We start from the raw sequence: 19,611 nt of genomic DNA on the forward strand, positions 1-19,611 counted from the left end.
TAACACACCCTACATTTTGGACAAGCGCGTCCCTAAGTCATGCTTCACCCCCTCCCATCGCCCCCTTTTCGCCATTCGAAATCCCAGGCCGCCATAACCTCTCCGCTCCAGCCGCGAAACCCCACCCTCCTCCGTCCGCCACGTCACCGCTGCCCAGCCGGAGCCTCTTCCCCGACGACGTCGTCCACCGCAACAGCTCGACGTCCCTCGTCCACCTCCCCGGATGAGGATCCGTCGTCCATCTCGCCGTCCCGCCGGTTCAGCCGCCCCGTCCTCCACCTCCAAGGAGCTGCTCCGACGATCGCCTCGTCTATCGCGGCTGCTCCATCCCCACAGCGCCGCCTTAACCTGGTCCACCGGAACCACAGCATCCTCACCGACTCCTCGGACGAAGCAGAGGCCTACTCGGCACCACCAAAGAGGTTGTACACTCATCGCATCGCACCTTCTCCTTAACTCGACCTCCCGGCGCCGACGGTGCTCCATCCCGCACCCCCATGGAGCGGCTACCTTGAAGCCGGCGCCGCGGGCGACATCTCCATGGCGGCTCTCCCCCAGTGCGAGGCCCCTTCGGCGGCGGCGGCCATACCAGCCGGATCTGCTGCTGCTGCTCCGGCTCTCGCTCGCTCGCTCGCGCTGCTGCTGCTGCTCCGGCTCTCGCTCCATCGCTCGCTCGCCCAGCTTCTACTGCTGCTCTCCCCCTCGCTCGTGCTGCTGCTCTGCTCCGATTAAGCCACACTTCAGTCGACTGAATCGACTTTTGGGTCAGTCGATTTTCAGGGGTTGGGGGGGGCTCGCCGGAGTTAAGGAAGAACCACCCGCAGCGGGGACGGGGGCTCGCTGGAGAGGTACCCCACTATCTATCTTAGGGTTCAGGGCGGGGGCGGGGGGCCTAGAGGGCTGGCCGGGGCGGCGGTGGCGAGTTGTTTCGGGGCGGCGAGGCGGCGCTGGGGCCGGCGGTTCGGCCGGTGGTGGCTGGCGGCTCAGGGGGGTGCAGGTTGAAGATGAACTGCAGGCCCTCCCTAAACTACATGTCAAGTGCCTCTCTGCTACCATTGCGTTCAGTTTCGACAGTAGCATTCAGATTCCACAGTAAATTTCAGTTTCGACAGTTAAGTTCAGAGTCAACAGTTTTTACCTCATCTGTTGTAGTCAGGTGGTTTTTGGTGATGTTAATTTTACATCCATTTTACATCATCTACTGGAGATGCTATTAGAATCCCACTTGAGATTGACGATGTCTGTCTTGTGCTGCTTCAGCCTTGACGTCTTACGGCTCACCGGAGCTGCTCCAACGACAGAACGATCCATCACAACAGAGCAGTGCCCTGGACGCCGTCTACAGATTCCTCAGATCTTCCTCCACACCTCCGACAGCCACCTCTGCCTCAACTGCTTCAGCGACCAACCCAATGATGCTGAGGTCGACACGGCTACGGCAAAGAGGTTGTACACTTGTTGCATCACTTATTACTATACATTCACGTCGATCCATTAGGGCTATTTTGGTTCAACGGAAAAACGTCGATCCACTGGTTGTTACCATCACTCTAAATTTCTGCATGCTCTCCTTACATAATCTCACCATATTTTTTTCGTATGCATGTCAGATATTGTACACAGTCATGCTGAACATGTAGAGAAAAAGAGAAGAGTTTTGCGCGGCAATACAATGTCATGCAGACATCGCTCCATGGTGGGTTCAATGGCAAACCCTCCCCACCCCTCTCCAGATTGTAATCCAGAGGAAGATATCTGTTCTGAGGCGGATTCAGACGCCGCTGACCACTCCTATTTACCCCCCAAGGTGTTTGCTCTACCTTGGCATGATGATGTTAGTCATATCATGCATATGTTGCCTTGCAGTGCCTACTTTTGACATCATATATGTCATCTGCTTAGTTTAGACATGTTCTGTAATGCCACCTGTTTAGTTTCTATATCATATATGGGAATTATGCAGTCTCATGTCTTTTAGCCAGCCATAATATATGTGAAATGTGCAATGCCATCCTGTTTAACCAGGCATCATATATTTGAATGATATCTTGCCCATCCTTTTCTTCATTACATTTCCATTTGTCGACAATGTTTGTACATTAAACTACTCTTCCTGTGAATCAGCCATTTGGGTGGGAGATGGAAAAATCTGGAGTGAAAACAAGGCCTTCAGAGCAGACAGTGCTACCTGTCGAAGCAGATCTCTTGTTGGGTCCCGATAGCTCCTCAGAGATGGATTCAGAGACAGATGACCAGTCCTATTCCCCCACTGAGGTGTATGCTCTAACTTGGCACGGTTATACTGCTCATATCATGCATACGGTGTCTTGCATTGCATAGTTTAGACATCATATACACAATATTCAACACCATGTTCTTAGTTCAGACATCATATCGAATGCCCTCTGTTTAGCATATAAATCACATATGTGAATTAAATGATGCGATCCTGATTACTTAGATAACATGTAGGTGAATTATGTCATGCGATCCTGTTTAGTTATTCATCATATCTTTGAATTATGTTATGCTATGCTATCCAGTTTAGATAGACATCATATATGTGAAATTATGTCATGCTATCCGTTTTAGTTAAACAATATACATGTCAACTATTTCATGCCCTCTTTTTTCCACACTATCTATTGCATCTGTCTCTCATACAATGTCTGTACATTCAACTATGTTTCCTGTTTATCAGCCATTTGAATTGGAGCGGGTGATGCCAGTATCTAGCAGACTAAAAACACGGTCTTCAAATAAAACAGTGCTACCTCTTGGTGGAGATAGCACCCCGGTTGTACATGCACAAGAACCAGCCCTACCACACATAACCCAAACTCTCGCAGATTGTACCCCTACTGCGATGGACAGAGAACCAGCTTCACCCAATCTAACCCCAACCCCAGCCGATAGTAACCCAGTTCCTGTTGACACAACACCATCTCCACCACAGAGCTCCCAAACAAGAGCAGTTAGTAAGGCAGCTCCAGTGCCCAAAGGGCCAGTACTATCACGGCGAACCCCAACTCCACCAGTTAGTACGCCTATTCCTGTGGAGGAAGCACAACCAGCTAGTCGTAGTTTAGCATCTATCGCATTTGATGTTGTTAAATCGTATGTGCGTATCTTCCCATCTTGGAAATATTATACTGAAGATGAAGGAAAATGCCAGTTGCAGGTGTTTGTCCAGGAGTTATGTGTAAGTAATGTTATTCATGGCAATTACTTTGCTTCGTCCCATACATCCTACCTCCATGATGGTTATAATACAGCAAATTTTCCCATTTTTCTCTATAGAGAAGGACCGATTTGGAAACTCAGGATGAGGTAACCTGTGCTAATACCTCTGCTATCTTCAAGAATGCTTGGTGGCAGTATCGGAATTACCTGAAGAAAACGTACTTCACCGGCAAAGAAACTCATCAAATTCCCTTACGTTCTCCTGAGACACATTTACTGGACGATGACTGGGAACGCCTTGTTCTGTACTGGTCCCGAACCAAGAATGTGGTAAGGTCTATGAGCTCATTTTCTATTTTTAAGTATTATATTCTTGCGTCTTACTGTACTCTGTTCATGTAGAACAAGTGCCTAAACCTGAAGAACAACTGTTCTAATTTAAGATTCCATTGCTATCATAGTTCAAAAAAGCGCTAGGCGTTAATTGTGCGTTTTGCCACCGCCTTGCGCTTTACTGACCAAAGCGCATGCTTATGCGCAGTTATGCACAGATTATGCGTAGTTATGCGCAATGCGTTTTGCCAACGCCTAGAGCCTAGGCGCGCTTAAGCGCTCGCTTAGGCGCGCCTTTTTTAACTATGATTGCTTTGCTCTTGTATCACTGTATTTACTCATACAAACTTATTTTTAAATTGAAGGATCCAATCGAAACTCCAATGGCACAGCAGGTATGTTCACGCATGTTTCTTTAACAGGTTTGCTCTTATCAATAGCTCTGTTGATTTCAATTTCAATTGTGTATACAGTTGACTTTCATATCATGCACATTACTAGCATCACAACAGAGCCAATAGTGTTGTTGTACATGTAGACCCGTGGTACCCATCTGAAATCTTGTTGTGCCGTGTAGTTTCCCACGCTTTGTATTCTTTCACTGCTGCTTTGTCTTGAACTGATATGATTTGAACCGTGTCTCTATTTTGATTTGGCAAGACAATGCAGTGACCATAGGACATAGATATATGTTTGTTTGATGCTTTTATTATGTACTAGTACTTGGCAATAGAAGACTTGGTAGTTTAATCCTGTCCACCTTACTAATGAACTGGTTCACCGAAATGAGTTTCATATACTAGTACATGCTAAACTTGTTATGTGTCTGCTTGTTTCTTCTTTTAGAATGCTGACAGAATATTGGGGAAGAGTGCCTTATTAAGCAATGGTAAAGGAAGTAATGCAGATAAGGTTCAGGATAGTGACACATCCTTGTTGGTCTCCAACAAAGCTGATAAAACAGCTAAGGAAGACTATCTTGAAGACAGCGAGACAACCCCAAAGTCCTGTCTTGGTTTAGTGTTCGAGTTACTGGCCACTACCGCTTGCACAAGCTATTCAAACTCACTGTCTGAATCAGTTCGGTTTCTTGAGTCTCAACTACAAGCTGAAAGACATCGATCAACTGTGCTGCGACAAGAAGCGGAAGGACTGTGGAAGCCCCTGGAGCATTCAGATGCATACTTTCTGGTGCAACAGCAAGCGTTGGAGGATTTTAGCGCCAAACAGGACAAAGCTAATCAGCTTGCTAAGCTTATTGCCAGCATGGTGGATACCCAGGATAACGTTTCTTGAGCTCTTCTGAAGTTGTTTCAGTTATGCTCTTGTTTTGCTGCCGCGTTTATTTGCACTGGTGGCCAATTTTGACGGCCAGTGTATGTAATGTGCTGCTTTGTTCCCTATATTTGCACTGGTGGTGAACTTTGATGCCCAGTGGATGTAATATGTGTAATAGCGGTAATAGGCTAGCGTTAATTGCTTGCTTATTTATTTCCTTATTGTCTTGTTTAGTTGTTTGCTTGTAGTCACTGCAGTTCTTTTTCTGTTTTTTTCTAGTGGCCACAATAGCCTATTTTTGGTAACTAGGCCAAAATAATCATGGCAACACACGGACTGTTGTAACCATGGGCCTCCTGCAGGCCGTATGATCCATGGGCCTTCATCCGGCCGTAGGATCCATTGGCCTTCTGTACGGGCCGTAGGATCCATCGGCCTTCTATACGGGCCTTAGGGTCCATGGGCCTTCTACGGGTCCGTAGGGTCCATGGGCCTTCTACGGGCCGTACGATCCATGGGCCTTCTACGGGCCGTACTATCCATGGGCCTCATACGGGCCGTAGGATCCATGGGCCTTCTACGGGGCGTATCATCATTTCGCCAATCATGGGCCGTACTATTCGTGGACCATAACGGGCCGTTAATAGGCCGCATTTGATAACTCTATGAAAACAGCCCAACGGGTTTTTTTGTCATGAAAACGGCCAAACGTATTAACGGTCCGCAAACAGGCCGACTGTAACGACGGGCTGAATTTGGCCCACAAGCAGAAAATGACAGTAACGGGCCGTATGTAACCGAATGCTGCAAATGAGCCCAAGAATCAATGGGCCCTGAGAAGGCCGAAAGATAACTTGGGCTGGAAACGGCCCAATGGAATAACGGGTCGTGAATGGGTATAAAGTGATGCACTGTTCATTACGGGCCAGTTTCACCACGGGCTGTTAATGGGCCAAGAGTTACAAAGGTCCTCATATGGGCTGAAAGAAGTCATGGGCCACACATGGGCCATAAATTAAAATGGGATGAATCATATTGGACGGCCCAGATGACGCTACTGGGCCTAATTCGGATAGGGCATAACGGGCCCTGGGTTAGCGGGCTGTAAATGGGCTATACGCGAGCAGGCCGTTAACAGGCTTTCCGTGGGCTGGCCCGCCACCTTTTGACCAAGTCAAACGGGCCGGCCTTTTCACAGGAATGGGCCTCTGTTGGGCCGTGCCATGTGTCGCCGTATCATAGGCGCCTTCGGTCCAATGAGCGGATGACATCTGTCCCAACGGTGAGCCGACACGTGTTTCCTCCAGCCAATGATGATTTTACACGTGGAAAATCCCCATTGGTCGGGGCTGTTAACGGGTTATCGGATCCAAAACCCGACCCGATAGCTTAACGGCGTTCCGTTACGGTGGATGCCATGTGTCGGTCACCCTTGACGAAAGCACTTCTGTGACGCGCGATTTATCGTCGTGGAAGTGGACACTTCCGTGATGATAATTTTGGTAATGTCATGGAACACTTCTACGACAGCACAGGTATGACTATCTTGATTCTGTCATAAAATCATCATGGATGTACATGCATGACAAAAAACGTGACCCACTCTGACAAACACGTATCATCACGGAAGTGTATTTTTTTTGTAGTGATAACCGCGGCCCGGCAGTGCAGGTCTCTGGCCGCCATTCCCCTCCCAAGCTCACCGCTGATCCCCTCCCTCGGCCATCCACCTCTCCAGTGCCCCTCGAGCTCCATCGTCTATGCAAGCATGTTCCTGGAGGTCCATTGGTGATCGTTGATGCCTCTGGAGCCCCTGGAACGGCCTCACGTCATCGGCGTCTTCCTCTCCGACAAGCCCCGTCTACTACAGCCGCCAAAGACGACCATGCCAACCTCGTCCGTCCACCTCCTACCTTGCCACAGGTACGAGCACGTGTGCCAGGACATCCTCTCTCGATCCCTTCCTTCCTCGGCGGCCGCCGTGCCCTCCTTGCGGGAGACGGCCCCGACGACGAGCCGCTATCCTCTGTTTCTCTCCCTCTCTCTCAAAACCTGACAGCGGGGCCCACTGTCAGCCTCTCCACTCGCTCCCGAAGCGGTACGAGTGGAGGCATATTCGCTCGTTTACGCCTTCCACGTTACCCCCTCTCTGATTTTCTGAAAATCAAATTTAAATTCAGAAAATCGACTAAACTTTGACCAATTATAACTCCTATTCTATAACTCCAAATGACATGATTCTTTTTGCATTAATTTTGTATTGCACTCTATCAGCATGTAAAAGATGAGATTTTTGCTTCCTGTATATATTTTCTGGTGCATTAAACAGTGTTATGTGACATTTCCTTTTTGCTATTTTAATTTTCAGAAGGAAATTATTGCCTTGAAGATAACCAGAAGGAGTGTGACCCTCCTCTCCACTAAGGCAAGCCATCAAAAATATTTGCAATAATGTCATTTCAATAACTATGATTTTCACTTGAATATGATTATTTTAAATGCATATAGAAATTTCATATAAATTCATTTGATTCTAGTGCATGTTCTTGCTATGATTATTATATTATCAGTAGCATTGTAGTTGGATGTTTAAGCTTATACAGTAAAGTAATTATGCCTTATTTAGCTCATATCGAGATTATGTTGAAAATGATGCATAAGTTGTCATTGAATTTTCATGGCAAATTATGACTCGGTGAAATTTTTTGCAACTTGAAACTTGATAATAAAACAACTTGAACATGTTGTTGATCGAGTCATGGTGCCACCGAATTGAGCTTCCCAAAGTGCAACGACATTTGCATTTGTGAGGGGGGCCTTTTCTCGTTCTATTGTTATGCCTCTTCGCCGGTGCCTCCAAGGAGGGAAGGTTATGCGCTGACGCTACCCTGGCCCGGTAGGCAGGTATAACCTTGTGTGCCCGTAGTTATTTTGGTACCATTTCCCCGTTTGGGATGATTGTTTTGCCACGACGGTGGCTGTTGGATGTTCGGAGTGGAATCGGGGTCACCCATGACTTAGCCCAATGGGGATTTGGTCGGAGTGGCTGGGAGAGTGTCATGGTAATAGATTGGTTCTGTCGGAATGTCGTTGGTCCACCCGAATGGGAGTCTGAGGCCATGGGTTCCGTGGTGGGTACAGTGTACTAACCTCTGTAGAGTGTGCTTAAACTATCGATAGTCGCATCTTTAGTCATGGACACAAGTTCGTAGTAGGTCACACCATGGATCAACAAAAATATTAAACTTGCACACTAAATGAATATATACTTGTGGCACTGGTTATGTTGGTGAAGATGTTGAGACCATCGAGATGGTTTCGTTTGTGATCCGGAGGTGATCACCTTGGTATGATGAACTGAGATGGTAAGCAGGTCTGAAAGGCCCTGTTATAAGCACGATCACTTCATGAGTAGCATGTCAAATCTTGCATTAAACTTGCTTAAATATCGTTGTTTTTGTTTGCCATTGTTGCTTTGTTTGTGTGAGCTGCAAGTGCATTCAATGTAATGACCTGACGTGTCATGCCAGTTTCAGGAGAAATCATACCGGAGTTGGAGTTGCATATTGCATCGCAGTTTAGACCGTGTCCACATCAGTGTCCCTGTGAGATGGAGTCCTTCTACGTCGTCGTTCCGCTGCCACGTAGTCTTATCGTGATGTCGAGGCCCTTGCTTATATCTACTAAATAATGTACATATGTTCAGCAGCACCGAGTGTGCCGCTTGGCCTTGCAACTTGATGTAATATAAAACCCTATGTTCCGCTAGCATCAATAAAGCGGTTGTATTTCTGTACCAATTTATTGGGTGTTGCCAGAAGACTTGATCTCTGCGATGGCAATGCAAGGAAAATCGGTTGCTCCGAGCCGGGGTGCCACAACGATTGGTATCAGAGCCCCGCTGACTGTGGGGCACGCCAGACCGCTAACGCGTCATTTTAAATGGTAGATAGTAGCTCCAAGTGCTGATAGTGCTTGTGTGTAGTTGGTTGCTGCATTGCATGCACATAGTTTATTTTATTACTAACCGACTAATGGTCATGAGTGTAGATGGCTCCAATGTCGTATGCGTGTCAGTTGGAGCTGATGCCATACACTTCGCTGCACCTTCTTTGGAATGTATGGCATCCAATCTACCCTCACGGTGACGACCCGGTGTATCGGGTGTACCGAGAGCGCCTTGCAGCCTCGGTATTCGAGTATCACGTGGTGGTTACCTTGCATTGTAGTTCGACATCTGGCTCATACACCTGTTCTACAAGGAGTGGTTTCTCTTCTACACCCGCTCAGGCTATTCAGTTTCCTGCATTTGAGATTCTCATTGAGTTATGCTATCACAAGATCCAGATGCAGACTCATCCAGGTTTCTACTACTACCCATCCCTCCATGATGATGGGCGTGTCTGCTTCCCTATTGTTGATCCGGCGAGCGATAGTCCCTCTAGCCACCTTTCCCACTATATCACAGCTAGCTATCTTCTGATTCACGAGCTGGCCCGAGAGGTGACTCGTGCTCGTACTACTTTGGTGGCTACTAGGGTTTACCCCCTGTTATTCCCCTAGCTTCTAGCTCGCCAGTTACCCCGGTTACTCCTTTGAGTAACTCAGGCACCTCGACAATGACCCCATAGTACCCCTGCTGAGTGGGCTTCACTTCTCGCTACTCCTGCAGCCCCTATGCTCCAGACTCATCCCACACCTGCCCCTGAGGGAGAGCCTGGAGGCAGCATCGTCATGTTACCTTTAACCCGGAGGTCTCTGTTAATGTCGTCAGTTCAGGATCTGAGTCCGGGTCAGGCGAGGACCCAGCAGGACCAGCAGAGCACTAGAGTATCTGAGGTTGTCATGATGCTTGGTTGTACAAATGTAGTCGTACCTGTCATGATGTTTCCTTTCATGAGTACCGGTTGTGATTTTTCCTTTCATGTATGAGTGTAGTCGTACCGGTTGTGATGTTTCCTTTCATGTACGAGTCTATGTATAATTATGTTGGAACCTTTCTCCATTATTTTCTCGTTCGCCTTGGTTTCTTGTGGTTTCTTTCGGGCTTTGTCACTTGCTTTTCTTACCCATTTATGGATGTTGCTGATCTTGATGCTTAGTATTGGGAAACAAAAATAGGACGACTAGAGGAGGTAGCAGAAGTCAGGAAGGTGACGATACTCTTGTTCGTCGCTCTGCCCGACAAGCAGGGCATTCCCCCGAACCATATCAGCCACCACCTCCTCCACCGCATCCTCCCACGGTAGAACAGATTATGAGAATGTTCAAAGAAAGAAGAAACCAATATTTACTTGTAGCGACCCGACCCGAATGGGTCAAGTCTCTGTGCTTAGGTGTCATCCCTGGATTGGTATGCTGACACACACAGTACTCGAGGATTTATAACAGAGGTAAATCACATGTATAAAATAACATAAATACTATTACCTCAATCCAAAATAGCGGAAGTAACAAGGTTGTGGATTCCCATCAACACCAACGGCAAAGTTGAGTGTAGAAATCATAACCCTAACGTATCACTTACTCGTCGTAAGATATCCTGCAACATGAGACGTTGCAGCCACAAAGGGTCAGTACATTGAATGTACTGGCAAATTCACACCATAGGATAATGATGAATAATAGCTATCACTACATGCATATTTGGCCGGTGGAAAAGCTCTATGGTTATAAATGTTTTGCGAAAAGCCAATTTTTCCCTACTACAAAGGAATATATTTTATTTAACTACAAAGTTGGTTGATAAAATATTGAGAAGGTAAACCCCCTCTCAATCCCAAATTAAAGTCATTAACAACCCAACAATATTAATTAAGAGTGTTGAGATACATGTGAATACTCAAGTACTAGATACTCAAATTTGTCCATAACCGGGGACACGGCTAACCATGATTAGTTTGTACACTCTGCAGAGGTTTGCGCACTTTTCCCCACAAGACTCGATCGCCTCCGTTGGATTCCTCGCACTACATGGTGTTTGAGAAACGGATGACCGAGACACAGTCTTTCAGAAACATTAACTCTCTACTCCGGGTAGACCATACCAAACCTACAAAACCAACTACCTGCTGATCTACCTCTTCAAGAGCTTCACGTAACTTACTCAACTATGCTAGAGCCCATAATAACTTGTGGCTGCACACGGAAGTTTCTACCATGAATAATCTCAGTTCCCTTTGAGCCTGGGTGGCGGTCCATAGGAAAATCACACGGTAACCCCTGGATTTCCAAAAAAACAGGCAATCACTAGATACCCCAGGTGCCTCAATCCACCCAGATGTGTATTAAAGTTGCCACCTTAAGTTGAACCATTAAGTGAACAATCTCACATCTGTCATGGAATACATTCAAACCCAATCCACGTCTACGAGCATAGCATGGCAATATAAGCATAACGTAGAAGTAACTCCCAAGGGTTTGATAATAAACATGGCAATAGGTTCTACCTCAGCAACTACTTCCCAACTCACAAGTTAAAGACATCCTAATCATGCAATGTTTGAGGGGGTGAAACTAATGCATAAAAACTGGGTATGAAAGGGATATGATCAAAGTGTGAACTTGCTTGCAATGTTGATGAAGATGATTCGCACTCAAAACTCTTGATAGTTCTACTCGTCACACTCCGGTCAATCTATCGTAAGCAAGCAATAGTAACCACACATAAGCAATCACTCAAAAAAAATCGGAAAGAACAAAGAAAACATTTTGGAAAACATCAAAACCAAGCAAATAACTCTTGCAACATAAAACAATTTCTAACAGTACCAAAATTATGTGAATTTGGCCTTATCAGAAAGTTTAGGTCAAGTGCTTCGATTTGCAAAAAGAATCAACTAAATCGGAGTTACGAAACTCAAATTAGGATCAAACGAAGTTCAAATTCAAATTTGATCTAATTCAAATTTTAAACTTTTAAAAACATGTTTGAGTTGTTTATCTGGATAGAGGGGATCGTAACGAAGAAGTGGGCATTGGTTTCATCTAATTTGAATGAACGAGTAAAAAGTTATGGCTATTTGAAAAATCAGGGTCAAGCTGTTTTATGGAAAAAAGCTACGGCTAAAGTCTAATGTATAAATACGTAGACTAATTGGTAATCTAATTATTTTATTGTACTAGTCTAGAAAATAATAAACTACAGAAGTATAAAAAAACAAAGAAAGATACCTTTATAAGGCAGAGAAAAGACAACTTCGGAGAGAAAGACAATTTCCAGAAGTCGTGCCGGAGAGGAGAAAAATATTTTTCTTAAATGAATCTAGTCAAACCAAAATATTGATTTAACCCGAATCGGATGATTTTTGAGGCTCTATGAGTCTATATTTATTGGTGAAAAAGAGACTTAAGGGTCAAAGGTTAGGCAATGTGGGACTAAACGTAGACGTAATTAAACGAAACAGAGAAGAAAAAGGCTAACGCCTCGCACGGGCCTAAAGCCCATCGGCCGGCCGCGCGCATACGTGATGCAATTTTTTTTTTGTTTTGCCAAAGGAAAATAAAATCTGAAAAGGAAAAATGCTGGCTGGGCCTAGCCTATTTAAGAGAAAAAAAAATGGGGCGCCAGTATCTACTATACTGCGCATGTAGACGATAAATAAATATGGGCCGCACGTACAGTTTTTTTTAATAGAAACAGAAGGAAAACCGGATAAAGAAAATAAAGTAAAATTTTATATAGGCATATTATATATAAAAATTTTCATAAAAAGATTTACTACAAGATGAACATTTCTCTAGAGTCAAATAAAATACTCACAAATTCAAATAAAGCAAAGAGTGCTTCTGTTCTAATAAAATCGAACAAAAATCATTTTAAAAATACCAAAATGATTTCAGTAAGTGAGTATTTGCATAAAATCGAACAAAAGTCAAGCAGCGTGAGTTCCTCACTCTCACTCAAGGAAACCAGTCAGTAAGTGAGTATTTGCATAAATTTAATCACTTGGCTCGTTATTCCCTCTATGATGTGGCCACTGAAGAAAGAAAGATCGATCGATTCCCTGGAGGACTCAGTCAACACTTTCGATGCACACTCAGCATATTCGATTTCCCTGACTTCCAGACTTTGGTAAACAAGGCCCTTATAGCAGAAAGGGAGCACAAGCTGGTCCACGACAATAAGCCAGTTTATAATGATCATAAACGCAAGTTCGAGCCCAAGAAGGATGGACAACCAGTTCAGAAGGCTCGAACCTAGCAGCAGCCTCAGTTTGAGTTTAAACCAACCTGGTAGCAGAATACCAACAGTACCAACAACCAAGTCAAGAACATTGTGCCCAATCCTGTCCGGGAAGACTATTAGCGCAGCAACGCATGTTTCTCTTGAGGCAGACTGGGCACTATGCAAAGCAGCGTCCCAAAAACGGCAAGCTAAATGCACCCCTCAAGCCTCAAGTCAATCACGTGGAATCCTACACCGGAGAGGAGCTGACTGAAGACCAGGTGAATGATCTCTCCATCGAAGAAGCACAAGCAAATCCCGAAGTGGTCATTGGTATGTTTCCTGTTAATAACATACCCGCAATAACTTTATTCGACTCGGGGGCTTCCCATTCCTTTATTTTGCGGAGTTTTGTTCCCCAAAACAAGTTTTCTTGCTCTATTCTTGAGAAAAGAATGATGGTGCAATACCCATGATCCATGCTCAAAACAAATCTGGTATGCCGTGACTTGGAAATAAGGATTCTTGGAGTCATGTTCCCTGCCACATTGGTAGCCATTGAATCCGCAAGGCTGGATGTCATATTGGGAATGGATTGTCTGACAAAGCATCAGGTCTGCATCAATTGTGCAACAAGGGCAGTTACATTAACAAATCCAGCAGGACAGACAATGAGGTTTATGGCTCATAGAACCATGCCTAGGAAGGAAATGGTTTTTGCAGCAATATCCTTAGATGTGGAATTAATACCAGTGGTCAGTGAGTTTCCAGATGTATTCCCTGAAGAATTTCCAGGAATGCCACCAGATCGGGAACTCGAGTTTGCCATTGATCTCGTGCCAGGGACGACACCCATATACAAGAAATATTACCGGATGCCTTCATCTGAACTAGTTGAGCTAAAGAAACAACTTGATGAGATGCTCAAGAAAGGATACATCTGCCCCAGTTCTTTGCCCTGGGGGTCACCTGCCATATTCGTAAACAATAAAGATGGTAGCCTTCAAATGTGTATAGACTACCGTCAGCTCAACGATGTTACTATCAAGAACAAGTAACCGCTCCCCAGAATTGATGATTTGTTCGTTCAACTACATGGAGCTCAAATCTTTTCCAAGATTGATTTAAGGATCGGGTATCATCAACTCAAGATCAGGAAAGAAGATATTCCTAAGACCGCATTCACCACTCATTACGGTCTGTATGAATATATGGTTATGTCATTCAGGCTGACCAATGCTCCTGCCTTCTTCATGGATATGATGAACAAAGTGTTCATGGATTTCTTGGACAAATTTGTGGTGGTCTGTATCTATGATATTCTCATATACTCCAAGGGTGAAGAAGAGCCAACATCTCCGAGCAGTATTGCAAAGGCTTCATGACCACCGGTTATATGCAAAATTCAGTAAGTGTGAGTTCTGGCTTAAGCAAGTTGGATTCTTGGGGCACATACTCTCTGCCGAAGGAATAGCCGTGTATCCAAGCAAGATTGCAGACGTGCTAAAATGGCCAGCACGCAAGACAGTGATAGAAATTAGAAGTTTTCTAGGGCTTGCTGGTTATTACCGTCTATTTATTGAAGGCTTCTCCAAAATTGTTAATCCCATGAAAGACCTGCTCAAGAAAGATCAAAAGTTCATATGGTCACAAGAGTGTGAGAAGAGCTTTAAAGAATTAAAGACTCGTTTGACCTCATCACCCGTGTTGACACTCCTAGACATCTATCAGAGCTTTGATGTATATTGTGACGCATCACAAAGGGGCCTAGGACGCGTACTCATGTAGGATGACAAGGTTGTGGCTTATGCATCCCGACAGCTACGACCACACGAAGGGAATTATCCTACCCATGACATGGAGCTAGCAGCCGTTGTGCATGCGTTAAGAATTTGGAGGCATTATCTTATTGACAAGCGGTGCCAAATATTAACCAACCACGAAAATCTCAAGTACATATTTACTCACCTGATTTAAATCTCTGGCAAAGAAGATGACTTGAGTTGGTCAAGGATTATGTCCTCGGAATAAACTATCACCCAGGTAAAGCTAATGTGGCTGTGGATGCTCTCAGTCGCAAGCCAGTCTTAGTCAATGCATTAATTACATCTTTGCCGCCCGAACTACAGAAGAAATGCCCAACTCAATCTAATCATTGTTAAGACCAACTGCGCCAAGATGATGCTAGTCACTCCCACTCTAGAAGAAGCAATTCTCAAAGCTCAGCCCGAAGATACATTCTTGCAACACCAAGTCATCCGGATAAAAAGCGGCAAGACTAAAGACTTCCTGGCGGATGAGCAAGGTACACTACGATTTCGAGGATGAATATGCGTGCCCAAAGTAGAAGCTTTGAGGAAGAAGATATTAACGGAAGCACATGAGTCCTCATACTCGATCCATCCCGGAGGTACCAAAATGTACGAGGACCTCAGGAAAATGTTTTGCTGGGGTGGGATGAAGAAGAATATTGGATACTTCGTCGCCTGCTATGATGTATGCAATAGGGTTAAGGAGGAACATCGAAAACATGTCGGGTTACTTCAACCTTTGCCCGTTCCACAATGGAAATGGGACGATGTCTCCATGGACTTTATTACCGGTCTTCCAAGCACCCCTCATGGAACCAATGCTATATGGGTCATGGTGGACATGCTAACCAAGGTGGCCCATTTCATTCCTATCCGGACCACGTACCGTGCGAATGAACTAGCTAAACTTTATGTGTCCCGAATCGTCAGTCTACATGGCGTACCCAGAACTATCACCTCAGATCGAGGATCCCTTTTTACCTCAACATTCTGGTCACGTCTTCATCAAGCTTTGGGGACATCATTGAAGTATAGCACAACTTGTCTCCCTCAGACAGATGGCCAGACGGAGCGAGTAAATCACATACTCGAGGACATGCTGAGGGCCCGTGCTCTTGCTCAAGGATCTAAATGGGAAGGCGGCTTACCCTACGCCGAGTTTTCCTACAACAACAGCTATCAAGCTAGTCTCAAGATGTCACCATATGAAGCCTTGTATGGACGCAAGTGTCATACCCCATTAAACCGGTCCTTGACTGGAGACAGTCGTATTTTCGAGACCGACTTTATGATGGAAGCCGAAAAGCAAGTCAGGGAAATCCGAGATAGCTTACAGCTAGCCAAGTCTCGACAGAAGAGCTACTATGATGCTAAGCACCGATAGATCAGTTTTGAACTTGGTGAATATGTTTACCTCCGAGTCACACCTATGAAAGGAGTCAAGAGATTTTAGAATCGGGGAAAGCTTGCACCAAGTTATATTGGTCCATTTCCCATTATATCCAAGGTGGGCACAGTGGCATATCAATTGGAACTTCCTCCGAAACTGTCAGAGATACATGATGTCTTTCACATGTCGCAATTGCGAAGGTGCATCTCACCACCTGATAAACAGACTGATATGGCAGAAATAGAGCTTGCTAAGGATCTGACATATGAAGAGAAACCTTTCTGAATATTGGATGAGATGGAAAGAGTCACCCGCAGCAAGTCAGTTAAGTTTTACAAGGTGCAGTGGGAACACCATACCGAAGGTGAATCTACCTGGGAAAGAGATGACTTTTTAAGGACAGTTTATCCAGAATTGTTTCCTGGGCAAGCAAATCTCGAGGACGAGATTCATCCTAAGCGGGGAGGTTTGTGACACCCTGGTTTTTGCCATTTTTCCTTTTCTAAGTTTTATTGCTTTTTGAATTGAATTTGAGTTTTTCAATCAACTCATCTGGACTTCATCACTTGGGCATTCCTTTGATTTTCACACAAGTGACTCATCTCACCTCCAAACCCACACCTTGCTCTCTGATATACACAAATATAACTTTAAGAATATTTTTCTTAAAAGAAAAATATCCATTTTCTCTCTGAAATCACACTTCAGTCACTTCTGCTACAACGCAACCCTCATTTTTCTTGCCCACAAAAATCTGAGCAAAATCCTAAATATTCTTTGGACTTTCGCACACCTCCCTGTGCAAAAATATTTCATTTTTATTTGGATATTTTTCCTTCTGGTCAGAAAATGCATGTTGTTAAGGAAGTGCATTTTTCCTTGATCCAATGAAGGTGAAATTTTTTGGGCTTCATTAACCTCCTAAGTAAACCCTAGACCTAAAAAATCAGCTCTTAACTCTCTCTAGATCTTTCTCTATTAAGCTCCAAAGTTTCTTCCCAGAAACTTGCCAAAGAGCTACAGACTCACCCAGTTGGCCTGACACTAACTTGAATGCTTGGATCAACCTATCCTTGCGAAGACAACATCCCAGACATGATTTTATTGTCCAGCCCGTCGTGTAGCCGGAGTTCACATGGTCACCGCGTTCGTCCGGGCATGCTGACATGCAGTCGACACGCCCTACGTCGCGCTCCCTTGTTGAGCTCGTGCCCACATCACAGTTCGCCTTAGCCTGCCGCACCATGCCACCACCCTCGTCTCTTTGCCCTTGACCCCTCCCTGCCGCTCACCAACGCCAGAGTTCTCCGTGGCGAGCACAGGCACGATGCGGCCAAGTGCATAGTGCAACCATGCCCCTTTGCTCATCTTCACCCGCGCCCTATGCTCGTCCCCGTCCTCCCATAGTGGCGGCATGAGCCGTGGAGGATTCCCCCTCTCCCACTAATGCCCCTTGTGACCTCCCAAAGACTCCAGAGAGCTCGCCGGAGCCCGCGACCCCCGCCTAGGCTCCCCTATAAATAGAGCCCCTCCCTCGCCCCTCCGAGCACCTCACCGCAGTCCACTAACTCCATAACCCCTCCTAAATAGTCGCGGCCCGGCAGGGCAGGCCTCTGGCAGCCATTACCTTCCAGAGCTCGTCGGCGATCCTCTCCTTGGCCATCCACCTTTCCACTGTCCCTCGAGCTCCATCGTCTATGCAGGCATGTTCCTGGTGGTCCACTGGTGCTTGCTAATGCCTCCGGAGCCCCTGGAATGGCCTCACGTCGTCGGCATCTTCCTCTCCAACGAGCCCCATCCGCTAGAGCCGCCGAAGGCGACCACGCCGACCTTGTCCGTCCACCTCCTGCCTTGCCACTGGTACGAGCAGGTGTGCCAGGACCTCCTCTCTCGATCCCTCCCTTCCTCGACGGCCACTGTGCCCTCCTTGCTGGAGACGGCCCCGGCGACTAGCCGCCGTACTCTGTTTCTCTCCCTCTCTCTCAAAACCTGACGGGCGGGGTCCACTGTCAGCCTCTCCACTCGCTCCCAAAGCGGTATGAGTGGAGGCGTATTCGCTGGTTTACGCCTTCGACGTTATCTCCTCTTTGATTTTCTGAAAATCAAATTTAAATTCAAAAAATTGACTAAACTTTGACCAGTTATAAATCCTATTCTATAACTCCAAATGACATGATTCATTTTGCATTATTTTTGTATTGCACTTCTCTATCAGCATGCAAAAAATGAGATTTTTGCTTGCTGTATATATTTTCTGGTGCATTAAACAGTGTTATGTGTCATTTTCTTTTTGCTATTTTAATTATTTTCGGAAGGAAATTATTGCCTTGAAGATAACTAGAAGGAGTGTGACCCTCCTGTGCACTAAGGCAATCCATCACAAATATTTGCAAGAATGTCATTTCAATAACTATGATTTTCACTTGAATATGATTATTTTAAATGCATATAGAAATTTCATATAAATTCATTTCATGCTAGTGCATGTTCTTGCTGTGATTATTTTGTTATCAGTAGCATTGTAGTTGGATGGTTAATCTTATATAGTAAAGTAATTATGCCTGATTTAGTTCATATCGAGATTATGTTGAAAATGATGCATAAGTTGTCATTGCATTTTCATGGCATATTATGACTCGCTGAAATTTTTTGCAAGTTGAAACTTGATAATAAAACAACTTGAACATGTTGTTGATCGAGTCATGGTGCCACCGAATCGAGCTTCCCAAAGTGCAACCACATTTGCCTTTGTGAGGGGGGCCTTTTCTCGGTCTATTGTTATGCCTCTCGCTGGTGCCTCCAACAAGGGAAGGTTACGCGCCGATGCTACCCCGGCCCGGTATGCAGGTATAACCTTGTGTGATTGTAGTTATTTTGGTACCATGTCCCCGTTTGGGACGATTGTTTTGCCACGACGGTGGCCGTAGGATGTCCGGAGTGGCATCGGGGCCACCCATGACTTAGCCCAAAGGAGAGTTGGTCGGAGTGGCTGGGAGAGTGTCATGGAAATAGATTGGTTCTGTCAGAACGCCGTTGGTCCACCCGAATGGGAGTCTAAGGCCATGGGTTCCGTGGTGTGGGTACAGTGTACTAACCTCTGCGGAGTGTGCTTAAACTATAGGTAGCCGCGTCCTCGGTCATGGACACAAGTTCATAGTAGGTCACACCATGGATCAAAAAAAGTATTAAACTTGCACACTTAATGAATACTTGTGGCACTGGTTATGTTGGCGAAGATGTTGACACCATCAAGATGGTTTCGCTTGTGATCCAGAGGTGATCACCTTGGTATGATGAGGTTCATGGTTACGAGGTAACCGAGATGGTAAGCGACTGTGAAAGGCCCTGTTATAAGCATGATCACTTCATGAGTAGCATGTGAAATCTTGCATTAAACTTGCTTAAATATCATTGTTGTTGTTTGCCATTGTTGCTTTGTTTGTGTGAGT

The sequence above is a fragment of the Triticum aestivum genome, chromosome 2B (assembly GCF_018294505.1).
Source record: "Triticum aestivum cultivar Chinese Spring chromosome 2B, IWGSC CS RefSeq v2.1, whole genome shotgun sequence".
Taxonomy (NCBI): Eukaryota; Viridiplantae; Streptophyta; class Magnoliopsida; order Poales; family Poaceae; genus Triticum; species Triticum aestivum.